General features: G+C 46.5%; 2 long non-coding RNA genes across 4 annotated transcripts; one reads left to right on the top strand and one right to left on the bottom strand.

Moving 5' to 3' along the window:
* Nucleotides 1–2,113: 2,113 nt before the first annotated feature.
* Nucleotides 2,114–18,554, bottom strand: LOC140426906 (uncharacterized). 2 transcript variants are annotated; one of them, XR_011948339.1, is made up of 3 exons: nt 18,248–18,554; nt 10,112–10,211; nt 2,114–4,085 (listed from the first exon to the last, which is right to left on the bottom strand). It is a non-coding gene; the product is annotated as an uncharacterized lncRNA (long non-coding RNA). The 2 variants fall into 2 exon arrangements; XR_011948340.1 differs by lacking the exon at nt 18,248–18,554 and adding an exon at nt 17,039–18,224.
* On the top strand, nt 5,341–16,124 carry LOC140426907 (uncharacterized). 2 transcript variants are annotated; one of them, XR_011948341.1, is made up of 3 exons: nt 5,341–5,426; nt 10,199–10,281; nt 12,575–16,124. It is a non-coding gene; the product is annotated as an uncharacterized lncRNA (long non-coding RNA). The 2 variants fall into 2 exon arrangements; XR_011948342.1 differs by having other exon boundaries at nt 5,341–5,449.
* Nucleotides 18,555–18,689: the final 135 nt, after the last annotated feature.

Raw genomic sequence — 18,689 nt, 5'->3', positions numbered from 1 at the left:
CCGAGTAGTGATCATTTGAATGATTTTTAACATTGACTAGGTCAGTAACCAGGCAATGGGCAAAAGAGGGAGGAGCTCCTAAAATGCATTCAAGAATTTTCTTGATCGGTGTTTCTTGCCCATCAAGGAAGGAAGTTGCGCAGGATTTTAATCTGAGGAATTAGGTGAGCCAAGTGGAACATATTTTGGTGTGAGAGCATTTGGAGCATAGTTATGAAAGGATGAAGCCCAGTCAAGTTAAAATACTTCACTGGAGAGGGGCTAACTCTCGTGAGTTCAGGTAGGTTGGAATCAAAACATCTTATGTAAAACAATAATTTAGCAATGGGGGTCCTTCAAAGAGGAGGTTGTTTGTTTAAGCATTGGACATTTTCCTGTGAGGGGTAAAAGAAGAGCATCCAAAGATGGAACACTTAAGATACAGGGGTTAAAATGGGACAGAAAAGGAAGGCTTATGACAATTGTACGGTTCATAATGCTGTAGAGAACCAAACTGAATATTAAAAAATACAGAGGAAAAGAAATAATGAGGGGGCTAAGAGAGTAGGTTAGCAGGTAACATACCAGGGAGCCCAAAAGTCTTTTATAAACTTATTAATAGTAAAAATGTAGTCATAGGAAAGGTGGGGCCAATAGTCTCCGGTTCCGGATATTCGGCGGGGGCGGGAATCGGGCCGCGCCGGTTGGCGGGCCCCCCCGCTGGATTCTCCGGCCCGGATGGGCCGAAGTCCCGCCGATAAATTGCCTGTCCCGCCGGCGTGGATTAAACCACCTTTTGAAGGGCGGGACAAGGTGGCATGGGCGGGCTCCGGGGTCCTGGGGGGGGGCGCGGGGCGATCTGACCCCGGGGGGTGCCCCCACGGTGGCCTGGCCCGCGACCGGGGCCCACCGATCCGCGGGCGGGCCTGTGCCGTGGGGGCACTCTTTCCCTTCCACTGTCTCCACCATGGCGGAGGTGGAAGAGACTCACTCCACTGCGCATGCGCGGGAAACTTTCAGCGGCCGCTGACGCTCCCGCGCATGCGCCGCCCCGACATGTCATTTCCGCGCCAGCTGGCGGGGCAACAGAGGCTATTTCCGCCAGCTGGCGGGGCGGAAATTCCTCCGGCGTTGGCCTAGCCCCTCAATGATGGGGCTCGGCCCCCAAAGATGCGGAGCATTCCGCACCTTTGGGGCGGCGCGATGCCTGTCTGATTGGCGCCGTTTTGGGCGCCAGTCGGCGGACATCGCGCCGTTTCGGGAGAATTTCGCCCCATAATCCAGGCCAAAACTAACTGGTATTATAGAAGGTATAGGCTAATAAGAGGAGGTTTTCTGGTGTCCCTGCTTCTGAGTCAGACACTCTGGGTTCAAGTTCCACTCATGACTTGATTGACCAGGAAGGTGCATTTATTATATGGCCAAACAGGTTGGGTGTCAATTTGTAAATCCATCCTATGTACACCAATGGCAGTACGTAAGAGCGGAAGTGATTCCTGGTCAGACATGTGATGGAAGGGAATTGCAGCCTCTACCATCACTGCCCATAGCGCCCAGCTGCAACACACTTGCTACTGTATTTCTGACTTCTTGGTAGACAATCTGGTTGAATGGCTGGTGTGGGTGAGATTTGGGGTGGATTTGGGACCTACCCCCTTGCCCTACAATGGTGGAGACCATGCAGCTGTAGGTCATGACTTAGAATTCCTACAGTGCAGAAGGAAGCCAATCGGCCCATCGAGTCAGCACCGACCCTCCGAAAGAGCACCCTACCGAGGCTCTCTCCCGTGCCCTATCAGGTCAGACCTGCCTTCAGGCAGAGAACGTGAGAAGAAATAGCCTAATAAATGAAAGCCAGTTCAGATTTGATAATGGGCTAACAATATGGGCGACTAACCTGATTGAGTTATTCTATGAAGCAATGAAGAGGATTGTCTAGAATAATGGGGTTGTTGTGTATATGGAGGTTCAAAAATAATCTGAAGTGACCACATAATGGTATCACGGACAGAATAGATTATTATCCAGAATGTATTATAACCCGTATCAGTTTGATTTGTATGGAAAGAGGTATGTCTTTTCTTTCCCTTGGAGTGCGTTAAATAATTCAGCAGCAAGCCTTTGCTTTCATGAGTTTTAAAAAAAAATCAAGGTTATTTATTCTCACAAGTTTACATCAAATTACATCAAATTAACACAAATTTACACCGAATTAACACAATGTTTTACACATGCACACAGATTGGATACAGATGAGATAGAGCACTTTCACAGATTACAGTTACTTTAGTCTTTGATTTACAACTTCTGGTCTCCCTCGTGGCAGATGTGTGATTTGATGAATGATTTTGATTATTTAAATTTGAAGTGAGGTACAGCAACGGGTTTGCAGCAGGTTGAGAAGTTTCTTGCAGTCAAATATCGAGGAGCATTATTCTCAGATGAACTTTGAAACTAGAACAGGTTAGATAAATTGGCTGCTTGATGACTTACAGTTAGTTTGAGTCTGGTTCTCAGATTGGCTGACTACCGATGGTTCCGATTAATCTTCTGGCTCCTCGATCACATGACAGCTGGATCAACACCTCTGAGGCCAGTCTAGTTTGGATGGGGGAGACCATAGTGATGCAATAGGAAGTTGATAGTGGCTGTTGAATTTCAATCTTCCCTTCAATGCAGTATGAAACATGGGGAGAGTCATTCTCTGTCGTCTTTAGGTGTTGGTCCATCCTTACACAATGAGATGTGTGAATTCCACAAATGGCTGTCAGTACCTTCACCTATGCCCACATTTAATTAGGCCTGGTACAAAAGGTGAAGTCACAGGGATCAGAGGTGAGGTGACAAGATGGATACAGAATTGGCTCAGTCACAGAAGGCAGGGGCTAGCAGTAGAAGGGTGTTTTTCAGAATGGAAGGTTGTGACTAGTGGTGTTCCAAAGGAATCGGTGCTGGGGCCTCTGTTGTTTGTAGTATACAAAAACGATTTGGAAGAAAATATAGCTGGTCTGATTAGTAATTTCGCGGATGACACCAAGGTTGATGGAGTGGCAGATAATGTTCAGGATTGTCAGAGGATACAGCAGGACATAGATAGGTTGGAGACTTGGCAGAGAAATGGCAAATGGAGTTTAATCTGCCAAATGTGAGGTAATGCATTTTGGTAGGTCTTACAAAGAGGGGAAATATACAGTAAATGGCAAAACTCTTAGGAATATAGAAAGTCAGAGAGATCTGGGCGAATAGGTCCACAGATCTTTGAAATTGGCAACACAAGTGGACAAGGGAGTCAAGAAAGCATATGGAAAGGGGATGGATGAGCAGGAGATAACATGGAGGGTGGGGGAAACTGGCACGTGCGGGCAAGAGCCAGTGTATAAAGCTATGTAAATATACCATTTTGCCATGTATATATCTTGCTCAGTGCGATTTTGTGTTATTTTGTTATGGGGGGGGGGGTGTTATTGTTTGTAAGGGGAAAAAATTGTGTTGTTAAAAAACTTTAATAAATATATTTTTTTTAAAAAAGAAAGCATATGGAATGCTTGCCTTCATTGGACGGGCATTGAGTATAAAAATTGGCAAGTCATGCTACAGTTGTACAGAACCTTGATAAGGCCGCACTTGGAATATTGTGCACAATTCTGGTCGCCACACTACTAGAAGGATGTGGAGGCTTTGGAGAGGGTGCAGAGGAAGTTTACCAGGATGTTGCCTGGTCTGTGAGGGTGTTAGCTATGTGGAGAGGCTGAATAGATAAAATGGAAGGGCATTCTTTCCCAGGGTGGAGGGGTCAGACACCAGGGGGCATAGGTTTAAGGTCCGTGGGGCAAAGTTTAGAGGAGATGTGCGAGGCAGGTTTTTTACACAGAGTGTGGTGAGTGCCTGGAGCGTGCTGCTGGGGAAGGTTGTGGAAGCAGATACATTAACGGCATTCAAAAGGCAGCTTGACAAATACGTGGATAGAATGGGTATAGAGGGATACGGCACTCGGAAGTGTTGAGAGTTTTGGCCAAGGGTGGTATCATGACCGGAACAGGCGTGGAGGGCCGACGGGCCTGTTCCTCTGCTGTATTGTTCTTTGTTCACTGGAGACTTGATACTGTCTGTAATTCAAATGCCAAATGTCACATGATTTTTACAGCAGCCATCTTAACAGATGTTTTGCGTCCAATATTTAAAAGTACTGACTGAAAGTTCATAATATGACATACCAGTACTGTGCATGACAATAGTCTTGTTCGCAAAATTAAAGTTGATGGGATTAAAGGAATAGTAGTGGGACATGAAACTCAGAAATGTAGCAAAACATCAAGAAGGATAGGATTAGATGCCTTGTGGACATATATTGACTGATGAAATGGGAAAGTCCTTTGCAGCTGAAATTTAATGCAGAGAGGTGATAAGTGATACATTCTGGTGGAAAGAATGAGGAGAGGCAACATGAACCAAATAGTACAATTTTAAATAGGGTGCAGGATAATAGAGAAATGTACTATAAATGCAAAGAAGTTATGTTAAAACTGTACTAAAACATTGGTTAGCCTTAAGTGTTTAGTTATGTGTATCATATTTTAGGAAGGATGTCAAGGCCTTTGAAAATATGTAGGCGGGATCTACTTGAATGGTACAAAGAAGGAAGGACTTTGCTTCGTAACATTCAAAAGAAAATTGAAGGGAAAATATTTTCAGCAGGATATTGCGATAATTGGATGGCTCCATCACATGTACTCTATTATTCTGTTCTTTTTAAATCCAATTCAGCATTACTTTTAATTCTTCTGTATATTTTTTTAAAGATTCACATTTGACAATTTGATTTTTATCAAGATATATCTTTTTCCAAAGTGGGAGTAGAAATTTTGAATTTTCTTTATTCCTTTCCCAGGTTAATTTCAAATTTGATTTTCCAAAAACTATTAGCAAATTCTCTCGGCTATTTTATAAATGCATGATAAATCAATCTGAAATCTCACCTGAAACTAGGTTTGTAAAATATTTGTAGGAAATAATGTTTTAAAAATGACGTAAATAGCTTGTGTTACTTTAAAGTTACTTTCCCAGGGTCACCAGCTTTGTAAATTAGTTCCCCAGCTAAGCTCTCTGAGGCCCCAGCAATATGTTTGGTCTCTTCAAGCAATTTGAGTTTTCTTGAGCCACTCAAAACACAGATTCATTCAGAAACTGAAAGGCTATTGCCTATGAAATCGTGTGTAAAACAAAACATGTGTTAAAGAGTAGACTTTGCAAGTAAAAATGCCTTTTGACATCTTTTGACTTCGACTAGTGCCATTTCTGCATTACTGCATGCACAACTATGTTTATTTTCTGTTGTCTGATGCTAATATTTTTACAATGCAGGATTCAAAGAATGAACAAAGAACAGAACAGGACAGGAACAGGCCCTTTGGTCCTCCAAGCCTGCGTGATCATGATGCCTGTCTAAAGTAAAACCTTCTGCACTTCCGGGGTCCGTATCCCTCTATTCCCATCCTATGCATGTATTTGTCAAGATGCCTCTTAAATATCGTACCCGCTTCCACCACCTTCCCCAGCAGCGAGTTCCAGGCACCCACCACCCTCTGTGTAAAAATACCTGCCTCGCACATCTCCTCTAAACTTTGCCCTTCGCACCTTTAACCTATGTCCCTTAGTAATTAACTGCGTGGGTTTCCTCCGGGTGCTCAGGTTTCCTACCACAAGTCCCGAAAGACATCCTTGTTGGGTGAATTGGACATTCCGAATTCCCCCTCAGTGTACCCAAACAGGTGCCATAGTGTGGCGACTAGGAGATTTTCACAGTAACTTCATTACAGTGTTAATGTAAGTCTACTTGTGACACTAATAAAGATTATTATACTTTTCCATCCTGGGAAAAAGCTTCTGACCAATCTTCAGCGTATTAGAGCAGCCAGAAGAGGGCCGACGCCCTAGCTGTCGCTTCCCTAATCACACGCCGAAGAATCCTGCTCGGCTGGCGATCAGCAGCACCACCTACAGCTGCGGACTGGTTTGCTGACCTTTCGGAATTTCTCCACCTGGAGAAGATTAAGTATGCCATTCGGGCAGCACGGTGGTGCAGTGGTTAGCACTGCTGTCTCACGGCGCTGAGGTCCCAGGTTCGATCCCAGCTCTGGGTCACTGTGCGTGTAGAGTTTGCACATTCTCTCTGTTTTTTCATGGGTTTTGCCCCCACAACCCAAAGATGTGCACAGTAAGTGGATTGGCCATGCTAAATTGCCCCTTAATTGGAAAAATTAATTGGGTACTCTAAAATTTTTTTTTTAAGTATGCCATCTGAGGGTCATAGACATAGAACATACAGTGCAGAAGGAGGCCATTCGGCCCATCGAGCCTGCACCGACCCACTTAAGCCCTCACTTACACCCTATCCCTGTAACCCACTAACCCCTCCTAACCTTTTTGGACACTAAGGGCAATTTAGCATGGCCAATCCACCTAACCTGCACTTCTTTGGACTGGAGCACCTGGAGGAAACCCACGCAGTCACAGGGAGAACGTGCAGACTCTGCACAGTGACCCAGCAGGGAATCGAACCTGGGACCCTGGCGCTGTGAAGCCACAGTGCTAGCCACTTGTGCTACCGTGCTGCCCACTAAATCATGGCACATTTCCGTCTATTTTATACACGTGATACAAGTTGAAAAAAAGTTATAGATTCCATTAAAAACAGACTGTTAATGTTAATAACTAAATGTCTCTTACTGCTCCCTCTGACCCATGGTTGAGTATCTAACTGAATCTTTTAGCCTCTTTTTTGATAGTGCGCAGTCAACCACTTCATCAATTTTTTTTGTGAGTAGGCAACGTCAACAGCTCACTCAGTTGCATGGACAATTCTGCCTTAACTCAACATCTATACACTTGCACTTTCCTGAAGGCATCACAGGAGTACGTATCATGGCTAATGTTCCCCTCCCTAATTCATGGGCGCTGGGTATGTTCCAGTGATTCAACTGCTACCTCAGTTGAGTCGGAGGAAGGCTTCCTAAACACAGTTTGTCGGCCTGTTCCAGAACATGTACGAGGCAAGCAACAATGAATAGATGGGGAAACGGGAAAGTTAGAAAGAATACGGAAAGGAAAAAGAAAATTAAGACAGGGGGGGAACCATAGGAACATGCAACCCAGGGGGAGGGGGGGAAGACGAGAAAAGGCTGGAGAGACACAAAAGAGAACCCCCCCAATCACAGGGGAAACACAGCCGAAGTTGACTGGGGAAGAAAAGAAAGGGGGGGAGCGAACCACCCCCCCTCCAAACCAACCAGGGGACGCACTGGAGGGTGGAGGGGGACAGGGCAGGGCAGGTGGGGGTGGGCACACATTGAGCTAGATGGTGTCAGAATGTAAATAGGAGAACTTATGGGAAGGAAAAGACAAACCTTTCTTTTTTTTAAAAAATATATTCATTCAAATTTTTCAACAGATTTTCAACAAACCCCCCCCAACAAAAAGAAAGAAACAAGAATACAACAATCAAAAATTATACAAAAATTATACATTGGATTTCCCCCATATGCAATAACCCCCCATATGTTAAAAGCACCAATAGGGAAACCCCCCCCCACCCAGCCAAACGCCCCCCCAGAAGAACCCCCCCCCCCCCCCCCACCCCCACCCCTGGGCTGCTGCTGCTGACCTCCTCCTAACGCTCCGCGAGATAGTCTAGGAACGGTTGCCACCGCCTGAGGAACCCCTGCACAGACCCTCGCAAGGCAAACTTTATCCTCTCCAGCTTGATGAACCCTGCCATGTCGTTGATCCAAGCTTCCACACTAGGGGGCTTCGCGTCTTTCCATAATAGCAAAGTCCTCCGCCGGGCTACCAGGGACGCAAAGGCCAGAATACCGGCCTCTTTCCCCTCCTGCAGTCCCGGCTCGTCCGTTTCCCCAAATAATGCCAACCCCCAGCTCGGCTTGACCCGGGCTTTCACCACCTTGGACATCGTCCTCGCAAAACCCCTCCAAAACCCATCCAGTGCCGGGCACGACCAGAACATATGGATGTGATTTGCCGGGCTTCCCGAGCACCTCCCACATCTGTCCTCCACCCCAAAGAACCAACTCAACCTCGCCCCTGTCATGTGCGCTCTGTGAGTAACTTTGAACTGTATTAGGCTGAGCCTGGCGCAAGAGGAGGAAGAATTAACCCTACTCAGGGTATCAGCCCACAGACCCTCATCTATCTCCTCCCCCAGCTCCTTCTCCCACTTGCCCTTTAACTCCTCCACCGAGGCCTCCTCCTCCTCCTTCAGCTCCTGGTAAATCGCCGAAACTTTGCCTTCTCCAACCCATACACCCGAAATCACCCTGTCCTGAATCCCCTGTGCCGGGAGCAGCGGGAATTCCCTCACCTGCCACCTCACAAACGCCCTCACTTGCATGTACTTGAAAGCGTTTCCCGGGGGTACCCCGAACTTCTCCTCCAGCGCCCCTAAGCTCGCAAACGTCCCATCGATGAACAGGTCCCCCATTCAGCTCCGAAACCACCCATCCATCCTTCCCGGGACGAACCGATGATTCTCCCGAATCGGGGACCAAGCCGAGGCTCCCACCTCGCCCCTGTGTCACCTCCACTGCCCCCAGATCTTCAGCGTCGCCGCCACCACCGGACTCATGGTTTACCTTGTCGGCAAGAGCGGCAGCGGTGCCGTCACCAGCGCCCTCAGGCTCATGCCCACACAGGACGCCATCTCTAGCCTCTTCCACGCCGCCCCCTCTCCCTCCATTACCCACTTACGGATCATCGCCACATTTGCTGCCCAATAATAGCCACACATATTCGGCAGCGCCAGCCCCCCCCCCCCCCCCCCCCCCGGCCCTGCCACGCTCCAAAAACACTCTCTTCACCCTTGAGGTCTTATTCGTCACACAAAACCCATGATGCTCCTACTTACCCGTTTAAAAAAGGCCTTGGGGATCATAATGGGAAGGCACTGGAACACAAAGAGAAACCTCGGGAGGACCGTCATTTTGACCGACTGCACCCTACCCGCTACTGAGAGTGGCAGCATATCCCATCTTTTAAAATCCTCCTCCATCTGCTCCACCAACCGCGTCAAATTGAGCTTGTGCAGGGCCCCCCAACTCCTAGCTACTTGGATCCCTAGGTACCAAAAGCTCCTTTCCGCCCTCTTCAGCGGTAGCTCGTCTATCCCCCTTCCCTGGTCCCCTGAATGCACCACAAAGAGCTCACTCCTCCCTACGTTGAGCTTATACCCCGAAAAGTCCCCAAACTCCCTTAGGATCCGCATGACCTCCGCCATCCCCTCCACTGGATCTGCCACATACAGCAACAGGTCGTCAGCATACAACGACACCCGGTGTTCCTCTCCCCTCCGGACCAGTCCCCTCCATTTCCTGGACTCTCTCTGTGCCATGGCCAGAGGCTCAATTGCCAGTGCAAACAACAAGGGGGACAGGGGGCACCCCTGCCTCGTCCCCCGGTACAGCCGAAAGTACCCCGACCTCCGCCGATTCGTAGCCACAAAGACAAACCTTTCTGTATTGTACAATGAATAAGCATGGCCAACAATGTACATAATTGTTTAAAATTTTTAATAATCCCAATAAAAAGATTTCAAAAATAAAAGCTTCTGACTGTCCACTCTGTCCATGCCACTCATAATTTTGTAAACTTCTATGAGGTTGCCCCTCAAACTCCATCATTCTAATGAAAATAATCCAAGTTTATCCAGTCTACCCTCATGACGAATACCCCCCAGACCAGGCAACATACTGGTAAACCTCTTCTGTACGCTCTCCAAAGCCTCCACATCCTTCTAGTAGTGTGGCGACTAGAATTGCACGCAATATTCCAAGTGTGGCCTAAATAAGGTTCTGTACAGCTGTTATAAGCCTAGTCAAAAAGAAAAAGGAAGCATTCATAAGGGCTAGAAGGCTGGGAACAGACAAAGCCCTTGAGGAATGTAAAGAAAGTAGGAAGAAAATTAAGCAAGGACTCAGGAGGGCTAAAAGGGGTTATGAAAAGTCATTCACAAACAGGATTAAGGAGAATCCCAAGGTTTTGTATACATGTATAAAGAGCAAGAGGATAGCCAGGGAAAGGGTTGTCCACTCAAGGACAAAGGAGGGGTTCCTGTTGTACAGACCTCCAATCATAGCATGGTTGCTGCCACTCGCTGCAATTTTAACACCAATCACCTTAATCAGCATAACCATTTCATTGTGTCTTCAAGGGCTGTCATGGATCTGGAGGAGTTCATGCAAAAGGGAGAGAGGCATTAGTGCTGGTTTCTTCACCAGGTGTTGATTCATACAGGTAATTGAACTGCCAATAGTATCAATTCTCTCTTGATGCTTGTGGGTATCTCCTTTAAAAACATACAAACCTATGAAAAATGACAGGATAGGGCCAACTGGTGCATTGAACCTACCAATCCCAGCATGGTGTAACTTTTTGTCAGCATCAAGCCTCTCCATACCCACACAATCAGGTAATATCCTGCAAAAGGGTGGAAAAATAGGAGAAACATCTGAACAATTCCTCTCCAACTGCTGAAGTTTTTTTTTTTTGGGGTGTTTTTTAAATTATTATTACTCCGGGTGTTTTATTATTATTACTCCGGGTGTTTTATTATTATTATTCCGGGTGTTTTTTAATTATTATTACTCCGGGTGTTTTATTATTATTACTCCGGGTGTTTTACTATTATTATTCCGGGTGTTTTTATTATTATTTCTCCGGGTGCTTTTGTTTGTTCATCCGGGTGTTTCTTCGCCCCCGGATCTCCAACTGCTGAAGTTGATCATGCATCTCCAATAGACCGAAATGACTGGGCAACAAACACCACTACCCCCTCAAAAGAAAATTAACCTGGCTTCTACGTGGAGATAATTTACCTCTCTTAGAAACTCATCTAGCTTCCTTTGAATGTTTGAGGCCAACAGCTCTCTTGGGAAGTAGATACTTGCAAGCATCTAAACCAGTTTTAAGCTTTTGTAATTTATACTTATTTCTCCTGGTCCTCCCTAATCCATCTGGATCAAACTGCCTATCCCCCAAAGCTGAGATTCATACTGTCATTATTTTGTATAACTCATTTATAGCTTTTCAAACTCTATGCTTTTTCAAAGCAAAAAGTCTCATCTTTCTAAGCCAATACCAGTAACCAAAAATCCTTAAAATAGGTATCTGTTGGGGGTGGCATGGTGGCGCAGTGGTTAGCACTGATGCCTCAAGGCGGCGTGGACCTGGGTGCGATCCTGGCCCCAGGTTCCTGTCCGTTTGGAGTTTGCGCATTCTCCCCGTGTCTGAGTGGTTATCATCCCCGCAAGCCCAAAAATGTGCAGGGTAGGTGGATTAGCCCCCAGATCATTCGATACCCCAAATATTGCCAGTTCTGGACTCGGGGTTACCCTCCCTTCCAGGACTTCTGACATAACGTCTGCAAATCCCTGCCGAATCATGCAATCATAAATAGATGCTTTCAGCATGAGGATGCAACACAACTCATACTCCAGTGATCAGCTCACATTCTACGTGATGTTAATAGATGACTACAGAGCATGCAAGAAGTCTGAAGAGCATAGAAACCTGCAGCTGTTATGTGAGGTGAGGAAACCTGTCCCTTAAGCAGTCAAGAAGAGCTGCAGCTAAACAGATAGGAAGGGATGTGACCCATGCATTGAAGGCTACATGGCTGATGTGACACAACACTAGACTCCATGCTTGGTCCATGCATATTATTGGCCTCCTTTTCCTTTTTGTGGGCCCATTTAACCAACCCAATCTTAGCAATTCTCCCCCAGTCGCAAAACTCCCTTCAATCTCTGCTCTACATAGTTCAGCAGTGCATCTAGATTTTTCTCATTGATAGGAGCAATTCTATTATTTGCTCCATACATCTTCTTTACAACAGTTTCCCAGAACACTTGGGATCAATGAAAATTGTGCAGCAACTGTTTAAGAGCAATGACTGCCCTGTACGATCTGCCATGCAGTCCTCAATCTCCTCACTCCATCTGCTACCATAGCACACTCTGGGCACAACAGGAAACATGCAGGAAGTATGCTTAAAGATTTAAATTAGGTGACTGTGCCAAATCTGATGGGCTCAGTAGACAAGTCTGCAACATAGGAGGGTATGCTCGTACTGCAATTTTGCCTTAATTGGGAACTGGCCCTCTTATCTCTTTCCTTGGGTACTCTGCAGCCCTCTGGTGTGAATATTGACTTTTGCAACTTTAGATCTTTCCAATATCCCCAAATTATCAGTTGTTTTGTTTTATAAATATTTTTATTAAAGTTTGCATTTTTACACTGTACAAGGAATGGATGACATGGTTCTAATTTACAATTTACATGTGGTTCCTTTTTGCCCCCCACCAAGTCCTTGCTTCCCTTTTCTGCTGTTTTCTGGATCCTATCCTAGGTCCTTCCCTTCACTATAGATGGCATGTTTTGCCGTTTGTTTTACTCTAAAGCTGTTGTTTTTATCTGTGTTTCATGGCTTTGCCTCAGATTTTGAATATTTCCCCCACGTTCCTTTCCTGTCCTAATAGAACTTTCCTTTGTTATTTATACAGTCCTTTGTTCTTTTTATGTATTTCAGTGACTCACTGCAGCAATCTTTACATGTCACGTCGTTTTTCACATATACCCATCTTCTTAAAAAGCAGTTCATAGCTCTTAAATCCATTAACTGTCTGTGGTGAATGTATAATTACTGATAATTCACCAGTGCACTGTGTTATGTGTAACCACCTAAATTGGCCAACTCCCGATTTAAAATGGCGAACGGCAAAGGCTGATGGGAAAGTCAGCCAACAAGACAGAAACCAGCAGCTGCAGGTTTGCTGTGTATTTACCTCTGCAAAGGCCAGACAACATCGATACCAGCGGCCATCAGCATAACAAAGTAGCAGCCATCTGCATACTGATGAGCAATCCCCGGGAACAATAAGTAACATTTTGGACACACAAAGCAAAGCCAGACTCCTCGGCGCCAGCAGGAACCAACACAAAGGAGGTGAACGAGCACCTCAAGACCGCCCATCGATCAGGGAACCGCTCCAGTATTGGAGAAAATCGAACCTAGCGATTGGGACAAAGTCCAATCACTTGGGACCAGGTATAGGGTCCGCCCCGAAAGGCGGGAAGCCCCTGGGGACTATAAGAGTTGAGCCCCAGGTTCAAATCGCTCTCTCTTTTTCCTGCCCGGGTCACCCAGCAACTCGAACCAACATTGACCGTGACCGGTGCAGTGATCATCGACTGACGTAAGTCTTAATTCAACGCTCGCTACGAGATAGGCGCTCCTAGCTACCAATCCGTACCAACTTCGAATCCCGCAGACTCAGAACCCGAACGAAAGGCCATTTGTTCCCCTGACCTGGTGGGCCAGTCCGAAGTTAAGTATAGGCCTGTTAGTTGTAGAAGTAGCTTAGACGTAGAATTTGTGCATGAGTAGCGATTACTGTGTATAATAAATGTGCTTTGATTTAAATCTTACTAATCGGTGTATTGGGTTATTGATCATTACTCGGACTTGAACCTCGTGGCGGTATCATAAAGATACCTGGCGACTCGAGAGCAAAGGTAATAAAACAGAGCAATTGAACCAAGGAGAAAATCAGCAACATATGTGATTAACCCTGTGGGATCTACCTATGGGCCATTGTGTGGCTTCACCCACAGGGGATATGTTGAGGCATGTACGGGCTCCGCCCATGGCTCCACCCCCTTTACGGGAAGTATAAGAGCTGCCGACCTGCGGGGCCGCCTTCAGTGTTGTACCGGTCACAGGCAGGCTCAGTTCTAAGCTGATTATAACCATGGTTTACTTCTCCACGTGTCTTCAAGTGAATTGATGGTCGCATCACTGTCTTTTTGTGAAAAAGTTAAATATAACTGACCCCATCACTGCTACATATCCCCGCCAGAATCTTTGAGCCATGTTACCGACTCTACCCTTCTGTAACACCTGTCTGAGGATGATCAGGTGATTTGCAACCTTGGCGTCCTACTTGACCCCAAGGTGAGTTTCTAACCCAATAGTTGCTACAGCATGAAGATTGCCTCTGTAACATGGCCTGTCCACCCCTGCTACAACTCATCCTCTGCTGAGACACTGCTACACGCCTGTGTTTGTAGACTTGACTGTTCCAATGCCCTCCCGGTCAGCCTCCCATCTTGCATCCTCTAAATTTAAGCTCATACAAAAATCCCATATGCTAACTCACACCAAGTGCTGTTCATTCATTACCCCTGTGCTCGCTTACCTACATTGACTCCTCGTTCAATGCCTTCATTTTTCAATTCTCATCCTTGCTTTCAAATACCTTGATAGCCTTTCCCCTCCTTATCTCTGTGACCTCCTCTAGTCCTCCAATTCTGATTCCTGGCATATCCCTGATTTTAATTGGTCTACTCCTTGCAGCCATGCTTTTTACTTTTAAATCCAAAACTCTGCAATTGTCTCCTTAAACCTCTTTATCTCTTTCTCATCCTTTAACTCTCTGCTTACAACCTACTTTATGCAAGAATTTGTTCATATGTCTTTATATCTTAGGCTTGATGTCAATTACTGTTTGATAATGCTTTTGCGATTTGGGACATTTTACTACATTAACGGAGATTACTAACTACAAGTTGTTTTTATTGTTAACTCCTGACATTTACTCGTTTTTCACATTCCCTTGCCACTTAATTCAATTTGATAAAATATTTTAATTTCCACTTCCTAACGCTAACAAAAGATTTAGATGTAGAGCGTCAAGTAGTTTTAAGTGATCTATGGCTGTATTGTTAAATATTAGAAATAAGGCATGGGCTTAACTCTGTTTAATTTAGTGTTTAGTGGCTTCTTAAGCAGACCAAGGAAGGCCAGCAGCACGGTTCAATTCCCATACCAGCCTCCCCGAACAGGCGCCGGAATGTGGCGACTAGGGGCTTTTCACAGTAACTTCATTTGAAGCCTACTTGTGACAATAAGCGACTTTCATTTCATTCAACTATAGCTAGATTCATGTTAAAAAAAATGTTTGCATATATTGGGGGTTTTAGTTTCAGTTTAAACTGTTTTTATTATGCTGAGAGTTTATGACGTAAAAAGTAAACATGAGCTTGGGGAAAGAATGAGATGTTGCTCAGCAACCAGGGGCCACTTTTAGGGAGAAGACCTTTTGACTTTGTGTTTAACTGGATCCAGACAGTTGGAACTTGGAAGGTAAAGAGTGAACAGCTTTCAGCTCTGTTAGAAGCAGGAAATCCATTCAATGGAGTAACGTGCACAAAACCAAGCTCCAGAGAAGCTAAAGAACAACTTGTTATGGAAACTAGAGTATGAAAAGAACCACTCCAGGAAGTTTGAAGTCAAAGGAACAGACAGAAACTGGAACTGGTACTGTTCATTGAAGTCACAGACAAAGCTGAGAAGCTGCTGGCCAGTGAGTAGCCAAAGAGATCTGAAATGATTCCAAGGTTTGTGATATCTTTTTAAAAATATATATATATATTTAATTTAGAGCACCCAATTCATTTTTTCCAATTAAGGAGCAATTTAGCGTGGCCAATCCACCTACCCTGCACAACTTTGGGTTGTGGGAGTGAAACCCACGCAAACACGGGGAGAATGTGCAAACTCCACACGGACAGTGAGCCAGAGCCGGGATCGAACCTGGGACTTTGGCGCCGTGAGGCAGCAGTGCTAACCACTGCACCACCGTACTACCCCTCTAAAAATATTTTCATTGGGATTTTTAATATTTAGTAACAAGATTTATACACAAGAGACCAAGCCATTGACAAAAATGCAAAAGAAGAGGTCAAGCAACAGCAACTTCATAAACAATTGTATAACACATTGTCACTTTTCCTGTGACCCAGGTACCCGTGCTTGCATTATCTTATTTACATTTGTATTTAAAATCAATGCCAGAACTCTTTACTTTCTTTATATTTACACTCGTTTTGATTGGGCGGGGGGGGGAGGAGAGAGAGAGAGAGAGTCTCCTTCCCCCATTGAGTTTTTGAGGGAGTTTAGGATGGTCCGCTTTCACAGTTTTCCATGTGTGGGAGGGGTCTGTGTCCTTCTGGTGAATGGCTTTCCTCTCCGTCTCTCATCTACTGACACAAGCTCCCTTTCACCCTGGCAGTACTCTCTTGACCTCTCTCCCTCCCCCCCCTTCTATCTATTCCTCCACCCCCCCCACCCCCCCCCCCCCCCCGCCCCCAGTTAGTTGGTGGTTGAGAACAGGTCCTCAGCAGAGGTGGCGATCTTTGGAGTGTCGGAAGAGCCGGGAATCCAGGGGGCGAAAGAGGCCGACGCCTTGGCCTTTGCCTCCCTGGTAGCCCGGAGACGGATCTTATTAATGTGGAGGGACTCAAAGCCCCCGAGTGTAGAGACCTGGGTTAGTGACATGGCTGGGTTTCTCAGTCTCGAGAAAATAAAGTTTGCCGTAAGAGGGTCAATGTTAAGGTTCACCCGGAGGTGGCAGCCGATCATCTAATTTCTCGGGGAAAATTAAAATTAAAAAGAGGCAGAATTCCAAAGGGGGGGGGGGGGGGGGGGGAGGGGGAGGGCTAGACTGTTATTTTATAGTTGGGGTGTGTGAAGATTGTGATGGGGTTGAAATGTTTATTGTACCATGTTTATGTCGCTGTTATTGTTATTATTATAAAAATTGCAAATACCCGAATAAAAATATTTTTTTAGAAGAACAGGTCCTCAGAGGTTTGTGAACTTCTTCCATGTGTCGTGGAATCTCTCCTCGGGCCCACTGATTGAGAATTTTATCTTCTCTAGTTTCAGGAACTCAGCCAGGTCTGAGAGCCACTCCGAGGCCTTGGGTGGTGTCGTCTGGCGATCATTGAGGTGAACGTCAGGGCGCCCGGCCCCCTTCCTGTGTAGAACTCTGGATGCTCTGGCACCCCGAAGACCACCACAGATGGGCAAGGTTCCATCTCAACCCCGACAACCCTGGACATGCATTACAAAAGAACTCCCGGATTCTGGGGCAGGACCAGAACATGTGGATGTGGTTGGCCGGGCCCCCCTGACACCACTCGCACTTACCTTCCATCTCCAGGAAAAACTCGCTTATGCGTGCCTTAGTAAGGTACTCTCTGTGCACCGCTCTGAGCTGGGCTTAGCCCAGTGCAAGAGGGGGTGACGTTGATCCTGTGCCGTGCCTCGATCCAGAGTCTACCCACTATCTCCACGCCCAATTTCCGTCTGGTCTCATCCAGTGGCGTTCTGACCTTTTCTATGAGTTGTCTGTAAATGTCGCCACATGGGCAGCACGGTAGCATAGTGGTTAGCAGTTGCTTCACAACTCCAGGGTCACGGGTTCGATTCCCGGTTGGGTCACTGTCTGTGCGGAGTCTGCACGTTCTCCCCGTGCCTGCAAGAGTTTCCTCCGGGTGCTCTGGTTTCCTCCCAGTCCAAAGATGTGCGGGTTAGGTGGATTGGCCTTGCTAAATTGCCCTTAGTGTCCAAAAAATGTTATGATGTGGAGATGCCGGCGTTGGACTGGGGTGAGCACAGTAAGAAGTCTTACAATATCAGGTTAAAGTCCAACAGGTTTGTTTCAAACACTAACTTTCGGAGCACTGCTCCTTCCTCAGGTCACCTAAGCAGTCAAGCTGTACCATTATTTCACAGGTCGGCGCAACATCAAGGGCCGAAGGGCCTGTACTGCGCTGTAATGTTCTATATTCTATATATTATGTCCAAAAGTGTGTGTCCTTCTGCACTGTAAATTCTAAAAAAAACCTCTCCATTGCAACTGAGGATAAATCTTGCAACCTTGGCATCCCACGTGACGACCCCCGCTCTCGCCCCGCCCACCATGGACCTCCAAGAACTTTACAGCCAAAGGAGTACTTTTTGGAAGTGTCGCCACTGTTGTTACGTTGGAAATGTGGTCGGGAAGGTGCTGTACTAGAGTTCCCATTGAACGGGCGGCAGGGTGGCTTTGTGGTCAGCACCGCTGCCTCGCGGCACTGAGGTCCCAGGTTCGATCCCAGCCTCGGGTTACTGACCGTGTGGAGTTTGCACGTTCTCCCCATATCTGCGTTGGGTCTCACCCCCACAACCCAAAGAGATGTGCAGGCTAGGTGAATTGGCCACGCTGAATTGCCCCTTAATTGGGAAAAAAATTGGATACTCTAAATTTATTAAAAGAGTACCCATTGAACAATTCAGCAGATCAGCCCAGACGGACAGATGCCAAATCAAAGGGTTGTGGTCGGGGTGTGCGTTGGCAGGAGCCAATCTCCTTGCCGAGTTGTTGATCCCAGCGCACCGCCCTTTGTAAACAGCGGCGGGGCGCGTGCGCACGCTCACAGCTCCCGATGCCGTCACAGTGGTGAGACAGGCCCGGGGGGCTCAGCCAGCAGGTCTCCAGGCCCCCTGTCTTTTCTGTCAGTTTGATCAGCACCGTGTATTTAGCTTCAAGAGAAAGGATGAGGCACGCGCCGCCTCGTTCTGTTACTGACGCGGCTTGTTTTTTTAAAGTAACGGTTAATGGAAGCGCCGAGCTAATTAAACCCTAAACATTCCAAGTGAACAGTCGCGTGTTCCCAATGATGTCATTTCCACGGCAGTGCCGGGGGGGGCGGGATCTAAAGCCCGCATCCGATTGGATGGTCGGGCGCTCGAGCCTTGCGCGTTCAACTGCGTCATGGGCGGATGGTGGGCGGGGCGGAGTCAGACTATAAAAAGG

This window comes from Scyliorhinus torazame, chromosome 7 (assembly GCF_047496885.1).
Source record: "Scyliorhinus torazame isolate Kashiwa2021f chromosome 7, sScyTor2.1, whole genome shotgun sequence".
In the NCBI taxonomy this organism is placed as follows: Eukaryota; Metazoa; Chordata; class Chondrichthyes; order Carcharhiniformes; family Scyliorhinidae; genus Scyliorhinus; species Scyliorhinus torazame.
The sequence above is the reverse complement of the archived record's forward strand: the minus strand, read 5'-3'. Positions and strand labels throughout refer to the sequence as shown.